We start from the raw sequence: 13966 nt of genomic DNA on the forward strand, positions 1-13966 counted from the left end.
AGTGAGAGTTTTTAGAAGTGGAGATGTTGCCAATAGCAACCAATCAGATTCTGCTTAACATTTAACTAGCACCTTCTAGAAGATGATAGCTAGAGTCTGATTGGTTGCTATGGTCAACATCTCCACTTCTAAAAAATATGAGATATGGTAAGAACTTACCCTTGTTATCTCTATTTCTACGAAGTCCATAGGGTTCCACAGGATACCTTGGGGTATAGGTGTGACGTCAGTCGCAGGGCACCAAAGAGTTAAGCTTTCAGCCTCCCAGGATGCACTAGGTCCCCCTCCTATACCCCGCCCCCGGGCCAAGGCACCTCAGTTAGTTACCAAGCCATAGGCCGGAGGAGGAGAAGGAAGAGAGAGAACAAAGATCTGGACACATACAAGAATCACATTCTCACCAGAGGGAGACGGAAAACCGGTGACCAGAGCAAAGCCCATCTGCAGCACAGGTGCGACAGGGCGGGAGTCCTGTGGAACCCTATGGACTTCGTAGAAATAGAGATAACAAGGGTAAGTTCTTACCATATCTCATATTTTCTACTTCAGGGTCCATAGGGTATCCACAGGATACCTTGGGGATGTCCCAAAGCAGTATCCTTTAAGGGTGGGGACGCTTCCTGTGCAGAAAGGAGAATCCGCCGCCCGAAGGAAGCATCCTGAGAGGCGAAGGTGTCAAACCTGTAATACCTCACGAAGGTATGGACAGAAGACCACGTAGCAGCCTTGCAGATCTGAACTGCCGAGGCACCACGTCGAGCTGCCCACGAAGGACCCACAGACCTAGTGGAATGAGCCTTCAGAGAAGGAGGGACCGGTAGGCCTTCATGAAGATAAGCTCCAGAAATAGCCATACGGATCCAGGCTGCCAAAGTTTGCTTTGAAGCAGGCCAACCCTTTTTACGGAAGCCAAAGAGGACAAACAAAGCGTCCGACTTCCTAAACGAAGAAGTGCGGTCAACATAAGTCCTTAAGGCCCGCACAACATCCAAAGAGGCCTCACCCACGGAAAGACCCGGTGAGTTAAAGGCCGGAACAACTATTTCCTCGTTAATATGAAACTGGGAAACAACTTTGGGAAGAAACTCGGGCCGAGTGCGGAGCACTGCCCTGTTCCCATAAAAAACCAAGAAAGGGGGTCTACAAGAAAGAGCCCCTAACTCAGAAACACGTCTGGCCGAAGCAATGGCCAGAAGGAAAACAGTCTTAGCTGTTAGCCATTTAAGATCCACTGAGCCCAGTGGTTCAAACGGCGGTCCTTGGAGAGCCCTCAGGACCACAGCCAAATCCCAAGGCGCCACAGGTGGAACAAAGGGCGGCTGAATGCGGAGAACACCCTGCATAAAGGTGCGCACATCCGGGATTGTAGCAATCCTACGGTGAAACCAGACAGATAGGGCCGAAACCTGTACCTTCAAAGAAGCAAGGCGAAGCCCATGATCTAGTCCCGCTTGCAGGAAGGCGAGAATCCGAGACAGACGAAACTCCCGCGGTGCATAACCTCTCGGTCGACACCACTGGAAGAACGTATGCCACACGCGATGGTATATCCTCGCGGAAGACGGTTTCCGAGCTCGCAACATGGTACGCACCACAGAGCTGGAAAACCCCCGGGACCTCAGCATGGCCGTCTCAACAGCCACGCCGTCAAAGACAGCCGAGTCAGGTCCGGGTGAAGGCAAGGACCCTGAGACAGAAGGTCCGGTCGTAGCGGCAACCGCAGAGGAATGTCCACGGACAGACCCTGAAGGTCTGAGAACCAGTGCCGTCTGGGCCACGCGGGAGCTATCAACAGGAGCGTCCCTCCTTCCTGTTTGAATTTCCGGATTACCCGTGGAAGAAGGGAGACCGGAGGGAACAGGTATGCGAACCGGAACGTCCACCGGACGGACAGAGCATCCACCAGAGACGCCCCTTCGTCTCTTGTGCGAGACCCGTACACCGGCAACTTGTTGTTGTGCCGGGACGCCATGAGGTCGATTTCTGGAAGACCCCACCTGTCCACCAGTAGTTGAAAAACGTCCGGGTGCAGGGACCATTCCCCCGGATGAACGTCCTGGCGACTTAGAAAGTCCGCCTCCCAATTGAGCACTCCCGGGATGAAGACCGCTGATATGGCCGGAAGATTGCGCTCCGCCCAAACCAGGATCCGAGAGACCTCTACGAGAGCCGCCCGACTGCGAGTTCCTCCTTGCCTGTTTATGTAGGCCACGGTGGTAGCGTTGTCCGACTGGACCTGCACCGGGCGACCCTGGAGAAACCGCTGTGCCTGCTGGAGAGCATTGAAGACCGCACGGAGTTCCAAGATATTTATTGGAAGCTCCGCTTCTGTCGGCGTCCACCTGCCCTGGAACAAGTGTGGACCCGAAACTGCTCCCCAGCCCCGAAGACTGGCGTCCGTTGTCAACAGGACCCAATTTGGAACCCAGAACGGACGTCCCTTGTTGAGGTGGTTCGTCTGTAACCACCACGTAAGGGACAGGCGAACCTCCTGGGTGAGCACAATCGTCTGGGACTTCAGAGACTGAGTCAGCCCGTTCCACTTGGACAGGATCAGGTGCTGCAGAGGTCTGGAGTGAAACTGGGCGTATTCCACCATGTCGAACACCGACACCATGGAGCCCAGTAACCTCATCGCCGAGTGTAAGGACACCCGGCGGCTGTGCAGACAACTGCGCACCCTTGACTGTAAAGCAGAGATCTTGTCCTCCGTCACGAAGATCCTTTGCTGTCCCGAGTCCAATAAGGCTCCAAGATGCAGAATCCTCCGAGACGGGATTAGAGTGGACTTCTGCCAGTTGATTAGCCAGCCGTGCCGTTGCAGCAGTGCAATGGTCAGGTCCAAGTGGCGTAACAGGAGCTCTGGAGATCCTGCCACCAATAACAGGTCGTCCAAATACGGCAACATGCGGACTCCCTGCAGCCGCAGAGAAGCCGCCATGACCGCCATCACCTTGGTGAAAACACGTGGTGCTGTTGCCAGGCCAAAAGGTAACGCCCGAAACTGGAAGTGGTCGCTGCTGATTGCGAACCTGAGGAACTGTTGATGGCGCCAAAGAATAGGGACATGCAGGTAAGCGTCCTGTATGTCCAATGACACCAAGTAGTCCCCAGGTTCCAGCGCCAGAATGATGGACCGTAGGGTCTCCATCCGAAACTTCGGGACCCGCAAAGACTTGTTGAGTGCTTTGAGGTTGAGAATCGGACGATATGACCCATTGGGTTTCTGTACCAAAAATAGATTTGAATAGAAACCCTGGCCCCTCTGGGAGAATGGAACCGCCACTATAACTCCAGCCTGGAGCATAGTGTGCAATACCTTCCGCAGCTCCGTAGCCTTGTTCCGGTCTGATGGGAGACCCGTGGTGAAGAAGCGAGCCGGGGGTCTGTGCCGGAAGGAGAGGGTGTATCCGTGAGAAACCACCTCCAGAACCCAAGTGTCTGTCGTAGTGGTCGACCAACACTGGGCGAACTGTAGCAGGCGGCCTCCCACCCTGGGATCCCCCAAAGGGAGGCCCGGACCGTCAGGCCGCAGGCTTGTCATCTGGCTTGGGGGCCGGACGTCTGGTACTCCATGCCTGCTTCCGGGGCTTGACCGATTTCTTAGGGCCAGCCTGTCGAGGAAACGACTGTGGTTTGGGCCTGCCCTGGGCCCTAGATGACCGAAAGGACGATGGTCCCGAACCAGAAGGAGCAGCGGCCGACGGGAGACAGGCAGATTTGGCTGCCGCCAGCGTGGCCACAATCTTATCCAGATCCGGACCGAAGAGAACTTCTCCGGTAAACGGCAACGCTTCCAGACCTTTCTTGGAATCTGCGTCCGCCTTCCAGGATCGCAGCCACAAGGTGCGACGAGCAGCTACCGCTGCTGAAGAAATTCTAGACACCAGAGTACTAATGTCTAGAGCCGCCTCGTTGATGTAGGTGGCCGAATCACGGAGATTGCCAATCAACGCCGCCTGATCGGCCGGACAGTCGGATTCAAAAGAAGCCTCTAATGAATCCGCCCAGCGCTCCATCGCTCTGGCAACCCAGCAAATGGCCATAGCCGGCCGTGCTGCCCCCCCTGCAAGGGAATAAGCGGACTTCAGGCAGATTTCTACCTTGCGGTCCGTAGCATCCTTAAGGGAGGACATGGATGGCATCGGCAATGTGGCACTACGGACAAGACGGGTCACGTGAGAATCCACCTGTGGAGGGGATTCCCACTTCGCAAAATAATTATCCGCGAACGGATAAGCCACCGCCAGGCGTCTCTGCGGCTGGTATCTTTTGCCAGGTTGTTTCCACGCCTCCTCTAAATGGTCCACCAACTGACCCGAAAGAGGAAAGACTGTGGCATCGCCCTTCACATCTTTGAAAAAGGCATACTTAGATTTAGCCGCTGGGGGAACTTCGTCCTCAATCACCAAGGCTGTGCGGACCGCCCGAATAAGTCCAGGAATATATACTTTGGACTTAGCATCAGCGTCCTTAGTATGGAGAGGTTCCTGATCGTAAGGATCTAGAATCTCCCCATCATCAGACGTCCCTTCGTCATCCTCATAAGGAGCGGACAGAGACGCCACCGGCCGTTTATGAGGCCGCATCACAGACTCCCCTTGCAACACATCCGACAAGTGCTGTACAGAACTCGTCAGGGAGTTAACCCACGCTGGCTCCTGAGAACCCGGGAGCGGGGAAATAGGGAGACTGTGGGGTACCACCAATTGTCGTGGGAACCCCTGCATGGGTGACGACACCACAGACTGCTGGGACAAACCCATCGGAGTAAACGCGGGCTGCGGAGCTAACTGGCCCACTAAAGCTGTTAACGCCTGAGCGAAACAAGCCCAGGGCGGCTCCTGTACCGGTGCTGTAACCGTAATAGGCCGCGCCATGGACAAACACTGCCGGCAAAGGCCCTCCGCGCTACCCTCCCCCTCCGCTAACGGTACTTTGCACGTGGTACACTGTAGCCGGAGGGGAAAATCACTTTCAGACATGATGGCACCACGTATGTGACCTCTCTCACCAATTAAGTATTAAATAGGCGAGAGACCACCCTGCAGCACCGCACCGCAAGGGCTTTAGCAGAAAGAACAGGGACAGTAATAAAGCTGACAGTTTAGATGAAGAAAAGATTACAGGCAGCAGCGCTAGCACAGTCACATACAATGCAGAGAAATAACAATTCCTGCACTAACAGCGCTGATCACTCAACTACACAGACACAGGGCCTGGTAGGACACAGCGCTGCATACACAGACCTGACCACAGCGGAGGAGAGGTATGCGGGGGGACCCAGACCACGATGCTTCCGTCCAGCGCTTCCAGCAGCGTTCACCATGCGTTCTGGAGAAGATGGCCGCCGAGGAGCAGAGAGGAGGCTGGCCTGGGGGAGGAGCGCTGCCACAGGACCAGTCGGCAGCATGCAGAGAGGGCTGTGTGCAGCGGGGGAGGCGCCGGCTGTGAGACAGGGAAGGCGCGCTCCCCTGGCATGCATTTAACCCCTGGGACGCCGCAGTGCTACCGCTCTGCTGCGGTCCGCTGTCCCAGGGGGTAGTGGAAGCGCAGGTTGGTCGCCTGGCTCCACGCTGCAGCCAGTCCCCAGGGAGCCCCCTGCCTGGGGACTTAGGACCATGTGATCAGCGGGGACCCACCGCGGGACCCCGCTGCTTACCTCTGTCCCCCTTGAATCCGGCCATGGTCCGGAGCATCTGGGGTCACCGCTAGGCCTGTTGTGCTTCATATACAGACTCAGTCGCACACAGATATACAAGTGTCGCTTTTCAAATTAATCCATGCAGTCTCGTAAAGAGGTTTGTCTCATCTGTTTGCGACTAAAACAGATTTTGAGAGCGAAAAAGATTCTTTGGCACTAGCGGAATCGCTAAGGGCCCTGGCAGCTCACTGGTGCCAGGCGTCCCGCGTCACATGGTGTATTGAGGCTAGGTATGAGGACACATCTGCACGGCTGTGATTATTTTGGGCTCCTGTCAGCAGCGGCCCCTAATGTTTTGAAAAGGCGCCCAGGCCTGAGATTTTTATGTATAGGAAACGCCACAGTCATGTCACTGGGTCCTTGTGAAGTGATAGTTTGCATTTTTAAGAAGATGCACTGTATATGGGTTATATGAGTGCACATTATTAAATGCAGAGCTGGATAGAAATGAGATTATCTATGCAGAGTAATACATTTCCTGGGAAATTTGCTGAGCTGTAATAGGAAACAGAATAAATGTATTAAAAACAATATATTTCTTTCCTTCAATGTGCACCTGTCAGTGATTCATCATGTCACCACTCACATGCTCTTTTCAACTCTCAAGGGATTTTAGTATACATTTTAGAAGACTACAATAGTTAGTGTCAACAAATCTTTAATAATCTGCACAGTAAGGGTCACATGACCCAGTCCTGCTGATAATGTGACTTAAAAAAAAAATGTGTTTGCAAAAACCCCAGCAGCAACCCCCAAACAGAAAGACACCCAGGTGAATAAGTGCTGAATCCCAGGAACAAAATGTATCATGCACTGAGATAACATTTGGCATCACAAGTCCCAGGATGCCCTAATAGCCCCTACATAGTAGAGCAGGCCTAGCCTACCTTTGTCTCTGCAGCTGTTGTGAAACTACAAGTCCCAGCATACATTCCCACCGATCAGCTGGTGAAGGATGTTGGGACTTACAGTTTCACAACAGCCGGAGAGTCACAGGATGGCCAGGCCTGTAGTAGGGGATGTCAGCTCTTGTGGCACTGCAGAAAGTCTGGAAAGCTACAGGTAGCCTAACCCCATGTTAAGCAGATAAGTAGGAGGTGCAGTCTGGCAGTGAGAGAATGTCTGAACCTTGACTGATCCACAGATTAGTACTCAGATCCTAATAAGCTCCTTGCAGTGGATAACTGACTTAAATCTCCAGTGTGTGAAGGTGCACACCACAAGTATGATAATCCACTACAGGAAAAATACAACCCCTACATCCCCAGAGAAACATTCCCTGTGCATAAAGCACCTTCTGCTCCCGGAGATAGCAATAACCTATCTGGTGTGGAATAGTACAGGACTAGGCATGTTGTGACTCATCAGGATGAATCAGTGCCTTAAAAATGGTCATTTCCGCTTTCACAAGTGTGGTGACCAGAGAATTTAACCATATCACTACTATTTTCCTGGCAGGGAAAACACATGAAGCAACATCAGTAGAAAAAACAAACGTAATTTAATATCTAATAATTACTCTCAAATGCTTAACCAAGTTTTCTGAGAAGCGTCATCAGGGATTACTTAAAGCGCAGGACCCCATGTGTTCTAACTGAACAAATATCGGCACACTGCAGATTATCAAATAGTCCTCATTTAAAATCTATTAGCCACTCATTTCTACACACAGACACAAGGTACGATTTCCAAACGATCCAATCTCGTTAACGATCTCCCTTGAACTCTCCCCGGCAGCTCCAGTGAATGATGTGCAGCAAAAGCTGCAGGATGTACATCAGATCTATCATGCACGATCTTATGATATGCATATTCATTAGATTGCGACAGCAGAGAGATGTATGCACGGATCAGGGAAATCCGTGATAAATGCAGCTGTTTGTAAAAAAAAAAAAAAAAAAAAAACAGATGCACGGACGGGATCAGTGAGACCAGTCTGTGCTGCGGTGTTTAAAAAAAAAAAAAAATTTAAAGCCTGTGTAAAATTTGTAAAAAAAAACACGCGGCCCCACAACTTAGTAAGGACAGTACTACCCGAATTACGGCTCCGCTGCAGGATTTCACTATAGAAATACCGATGCTGAGCGCTTATTGGCTGAGAGGGGCGAGCCTTCCACTTCTCAGCCAATGAGTGGCTCCCACCATTGAAGTCAAAAAGTTTGGTGCTGGTTCTGGAATTTACAGGGGAACCCTACGTCGTTTGTCCCCTGTATTTTGGCAACCAGGGCTGGTTCTGAATGTGCCGGTTGTGCTTAAATACAGAGCACCCCTATTTCATTTGTCCCCTGTTTTTAGCACAACCAACACTGAGTCACTAGCTGGCTGGTCTTTTTTTGGGAGGGGGGGGGCCACAGCATGTTTTTCTTCCTTTCTTTTTAAACACAGAAGCACAGACTGTACTCAAGGATCCCGTCCGTGCTTCTGTGATATCCCCGATACGTGCTACATGCATCTGTGTCGGTCATACACATGGAACGATGTGCGGAATATCGTGAACGACAGGTCGGGATCTTTCTGCATGTTGGAAAGATCAACGACCACGACGAACAAACCACGGCAGTGTTCTCCCCAGGCTGTTTTTTGCAGGTGCACAGGCCTACCAGCCGGCACTTTGGGAGCCTGCACGTGGGGACAGTATCTGGGAGCTGTATAAAAAGGACCAGATCCTACAGACTTTGCAGCTTTTTCATAATCAGACGACTGGGCCTCTAATAAAAGGAGGATAATTAATATATACAATGTTATTTCAAGTTTAAATCATTATAAGATGAGGGTTTAAAACATTTTATTATTGCTATTGTTAAGGCCCCCACCCGGCTACTTCTTGATGCCACCTGGCTGGAAAAATTTTCTGGGTAGAACACTGCGCGGGAGCGCGCATCAGATCACGATCATCCCCATACACGGCACTTTTTGAACAATTGGTCGTTCCAAACGATCGAAAATGGCCAAATCGTGTAAAAAAAAAATCTTACTGTGTGTGAGGGCCTTTAAATTACTTAAATAGCTATCTGATGTGATTAACCAGCGCCTGAATTCAGCATTATTTATCTCAACTCATGTTACATGATAAAGAGTCTGCAAGAGTATCACTTTCCACATATGTAATAACCCAAACACAAGAAATGAAACCTCCTGGTCTTGTTCTGCCAGAGTGAACCTGCAATATTCACACTGGGCCTGATTCAGAGCTGGACACTCTGAAAGAGCGCTCGCTCTGAATCAGGACATTTTATTCTATTTTTTTTGTGCTGCCTCCTGGCGCTCGCTGAACTGTGGGTGACCACCCACAGCTATTGCGAGCGGCCAGGTGATGGTCCACCCTTGTGGTAGGGTCTCGTTCCCGCAAGCCCCAGTGAGCTTTCGGCTCTATTAGAGCCGGAAGCTCACCCAGTGACATCAGTCGTGATGTCAGTGGGGCTGCCCCCAAACGGCAGGCTTTCCTTCGGGAACGCCTCCGTTTGACCAGCCACCCCCCTGCCCGCCTCCAAAACGGGGCACGCTTTCAATCAAAATCGACAGATGCCCTGCTTTTGTGCGAGACCCATAGTGACAGAGTGCCCGTCGCTAGCCGGGTCTCGCACATGCGCACGTCAGAGCCGGTTCCGGCATGCGCAGTGGCCAAACATCGACCTGCTCGCGTGCAGGTCTGAATCCGGCCCACAGTTCGGCATATAATTACACTGTAAAGCATTGAATTCCTTTTAGTGCTCATTTATAGACCAAAGATGCAAATGAGCACTGTTTATTACATGTAAATAAAACACATCATACCCTGTCTGCGTATTTGCAGTGGCTGCCATTTACTTCTGTTGACTGATACAAACCTGATAATCCCCTATGAATGACAACAGCAGCACCATCTACAAGGTAATCACAATAGTGCACCTAATATCAGGCATACTAGCCCTCAAACCAGACCTTTATTCCAGATTACAAATTAGCAATTATCCCCGGTATTCGTACAGAACCCGTAATGTGATTTATACCAGCAGACATCAGTCACATGATGCGTTGCCTGGAGACCTGTAGAAGAATCAGGAAGTGCCCCCGTTGTAAATCTGTAGAACCTGTTGTACATAGAAGCACATGGGGAACAAGTGCACAGTATAGAGAAATAATCACCATTTTAAAGAAAAAAAAAACTAATTCTTCAATAATACACACTTCAGACCCCTAATCCTCCTCTGTATTACAATTTTGATCTAAATCACCTGAAGTCACAATGCTGACTTTACACCTAACACCATCTGCACTTACATGGAGTTTAGCTCCAGAAATCTGAAGTGGGACTATCCCGCCATGTCAATGTGATCAGTATCTATGACACAGATGAGTGCGGCATAAGAAAGATCCTACTGCTTACTGCTTTGGAAAGTAGTCACTTACAGCGGTCACACAGGGTCAATGAACACTGAAAGAAGGGCTCTCTCACACCTTAGGACAGTAATGCTGCAGGTGGAGGGGTACCCGAGTTGATATATTATATACACACATATACCTTGCTGTCATTGGGTTTTATACAGTGTTATACTGTTATTCCTTGATTACATTGGAACACATGTAAAATGCAGTATTTTACATGCAATGTACGGGATGTAATTAATATGCCGGCAGATGGGATGCCGGCCTCCAAAATACCGACGTTGGAATCCCTCCGCCCGGCAAAATGCTGACACCGCTATCTAGAAGGAGATCAGGATACCGATGTCGGCATCCCGACCGCTGGAATCTCGAACGAAGGATCCGGGTAAGTATCAGCACCAGCCCGGGGACAGGAGGGGTAGGTTTAGGGATCCCCGGGGGGGTGGGGGGGAATTAGAGTTAGGCCCCCCCCCAGGGAGGGTTACGGCTAGGTTGCGGGGGGGGAGTTAGGCACCACCTGGGGAAGGTTAGGGCTTGGCACCCCCCCCGGGAGGGCTATGTTTAGTGTGCGGGAAGGGGGGGGTTAGGACCCCCCGGGGAGTAAAGGGTTAGGCACTACTAATGGAGGGTTAGGGGGGAGAGGGGAGGAATAGGGTACTTACCTGCCCCTGTCGGGATGTTCACTCATTGGCTTGCAGCGTCGGGATTGAACCACCGCTGGTATTTCATATCCATTCCGCAATGTACAATAGGGTTAACTGGCTCCTTATTACAAACATACCATAATTTCTTATTTTAAAACCACATGTTGCAAAAAAATAATCATTCTAAACTTGGCTATTACATATCCATTGAAGAGATGCTACTGTATAAAGAAAGTCGGGGTCAAGGTGTTAGCAGAATTTCCTCTGCTGTTAGTTATGATGGTAAGGTCTGACTATTGCCTAATACCTTGTACACACCAGTCATTATCACAGCAACTTAAATGAATGTATAACAGTGATAATTAGAGGACAAGAATATATTTTTTTAGCAAACACTGAAGGGGTCATAAAAAAATGATCAGTGTAATTTTGGCTATAAATACAAGTGTTGTTAAAGTGGTTTCTCCTGGTCATCTAGAAGTGTCTATAAACAAACATTCAAGCAGTCTACATCTACTAAACATGCTGCAGACCTCCATAACATGTGTGAATGTAAAACCACCACTTTTTACATAATACCCCAACAATCATCTTAATGAGGCAAATGTAGCCTTAACCTGGCACAGACTTTATGATGCAGAGTTCGAGTCCGGTCACACATATGGTGCCAAAACGAGTGAGCACTGGCCAATGTGTACTGCAGTGGAGAAGTCAACGTTCATCTTTTGCCCATATTGTTTTACCTTTCCGATAAGGATACTTTCAGTTTAGATAAGGTTATTCCAGTACTTTGGAAACAAATTGCTGTGATTGCTGGCCAAAATGTCCTGTATTGCAGTGTCTGTGGCCAGTATACATTCCAACAAGTTAGGCAAGACCAAGGTCCGATTCCCTCCCCATCAGGTTTCTGCAGTGAGCTGGGGGTTATCTTTTGCAGACAGACCTCTTACCAGAGCTACGCCTACCACTACAACTTCCCTGTACTTGTACGTATCATTATATTCTCTAGTTACAAGCAATAATTGTAAGTAGTTTTAATTGTTTACTTCAGATAGGATAAACTTGAACAGTATAACAAAAAAAACAACTAGTGCTATGGTAAGGTTCATTTTCATAAGGGTAAAAGTAGGTAAATCATTTTAGGAATTGCGGAAATGAAAATACAGACTGGTGTAGAAGTGTGGCCCCAGCCTCCATGAGAACTTCTATACCTATATATAGTTTGAATAAAGGGTACTGGCATATAGAACATTTATTCGATCCTGAATGTTGGCAGCTTTGATAGGCAAGGACTGTCGCACCAAATAGTAAAAATAAATTTTAAAAAAATGACACACATGATATACAGAGATTGGCCAGCGTTTGAATAGAAAAAATAAATAAATAAATAAAAAAATAATATATAAATTCTATTCTGAGTATATCAGCCTGTATAATATGCTGCAATTTTCATCTTACACAAACCTTATTAGTCTTAGTAGGATTTAAATTATATTAAAAGGACACTAGATTGTAAGTTTCATGATACTCTCTACCACTAGATCAGAGTTTATTAATTGAACAGCCAGGAGAAGAAGTACTATATTCCCTGTAGAGATTTAAGTAATGTGACACAGCATGCAGTTCTAACAAAGACATCAGAGAAAGCAATATAAGAAAGAGATAAAGAGACTCATTTTACATAGGAAATCTATATAAAACTACATGTGCATACTTTGCAGAATTACTGACAATCTTCTAAAAAGCCTCCAGGAATCACTATACACTAAAGTCAGAACAAAGAGTGCACAGAACACTGCTCCCGGCTATGCCTGGCCAGGAAATGCCAGACACTGAAAAAGAAAAAAAAATGTAAGCTTCAGGCTTAAACAATATTACAAACCAAGTACATTTTAATTGAATGAATGAAAAAGTCAGCGTAGCCTCTGAGACGGACACATGCACGCTCACCTTGAATGCGGCTTACAGGTCATGAACAAGATGTGTCTCTTCTGAAGATCGCTCCCTGTCTGCGATCGCTTCCAGCATGTCTGTCATTATACAATAGCACACACAGCATGGTTACTTAACATGCCGGAAGGCTGTGCTGCATTGCATAAGACTAGACCAGCCTCACTAACATCACTGCAGTCTGATTTGATAGATACCATCAAGTGGCAGAGTTTATTATTGCAAGCCAACCTCATCAGATTTAAGAGAAGTTGGTTTACAGTGCAGCATGTGCATGATACATCAATAGCATCTATTTTCCAATGGATAACAATATTACAGCCTGATTCCTTCAGGCTGGGGACCAATACTGCAGTCTATAATCTACACAAATAACTAAAATGACATTACTTCATACCACAAACACTATTTCTATACATGACCAAATTTGGTTGCTCACTGAACAATCCCGGCATGGAGCATCAAACAGGAACGCAGTGATACACTAGTAGTCTCACACCACTTCTCGTAAGTTATCCTATAACATTACTAGTGTTCTGTATCCTGGCTAAGAGATTCAAACATACTAGCATACATACACATATATATATATACTGTGTGTATACAGCGAGTACCTGTATGATTGTTTTATGCATCTTATGCTGGGAACACACTGGCAGATATTTTGATCGATCAATTGATCGGCCAATACATCTTGTGTAGTCAGCCAGTGTGTACCAGCGATATGTCTGAGCAACGTAGTTCACAGACATTTCACGTTGCTGTGCTCTACTGCCGATTCCCAATATATCTGCAGATATATTGGGGCATCATGCTGTGTGTATGGGCGGTCAGCTGACTGCTCATACACTTGCAGCAGAGGCCGTAGGGAGGGAGGCCCCTGGCCATCGGGACCCGCGGCCAGATGACATGATTGTTGTTCAGTGTGTATAAACAACCATCATCTGCAGACATATCTGTAGATCACTCGATCTGCAGATATATCTATTGTTAGGTGTGTACCCAGCATTACAGTATTGGAGGAAAATATCATCACACATACACAATATATACAGATAACAGATAGATAGATAGATAGATAGATAGATAGATAGATAGATAGATAGATAGATAGATAGATAGATAGATAGATAGATAGATGACAAAAATAATGAGCACAAGGGCGCCTCCTAATGCGATAACATATGAAAATGATCATAGTGCAAGGACTTCAAATAAAGTGGCCACGGACGAATATAAAAATATAATAATCTTGAACCTCAGAATAACTCCTTAGACAATCCTCTATAAAACAAGGCTTCTT

General features: G+C 48.1%; 1 protein-coding gene across 3 annotated transcripts in view; it reads right to left on the reverse strand.

The window, feature by feature from the left end:
- SLC23A2 (solute carrier family 23 member 2) overlaps nucleotides 1-13966 on the reverse strand; it is a 153058-nt gene that overhangs the window by 84127 nt on the left and 54965 nt on the right. The window contains exon 1 of one of the 3 annotated variants that reach the window (XM_088470805.1): nucleotides 12664-12736. The exons of the other annotated variants lie outside the window; for them this stretch is intronic. The gene's annotated coding sequence lies outside the window, so the exon portion shown is untranslated. Of the gene's footprint in view, nucleotides 1-12663; nucleotides 12737-13966 lie in introns of those variants that run through there. 3 annotated transcript variants of the gene reach the window in all.

The sequence above is a fragment of the Taudactylus pleione genome, unplaced genomic scaffold (genome assembly GCF_031769625.1).
Source record: "Taudactylus pleione unplaced genomic scaffold, aTauple2 ptg000105l, whole genome shotgun sequence".
Taxonomy (NCBI): Eukaryota; Metazoa; Chordata; class Amphibia; order Anura; family Myobatrachidae; genus Taudactylus; species Taudactylus pleione.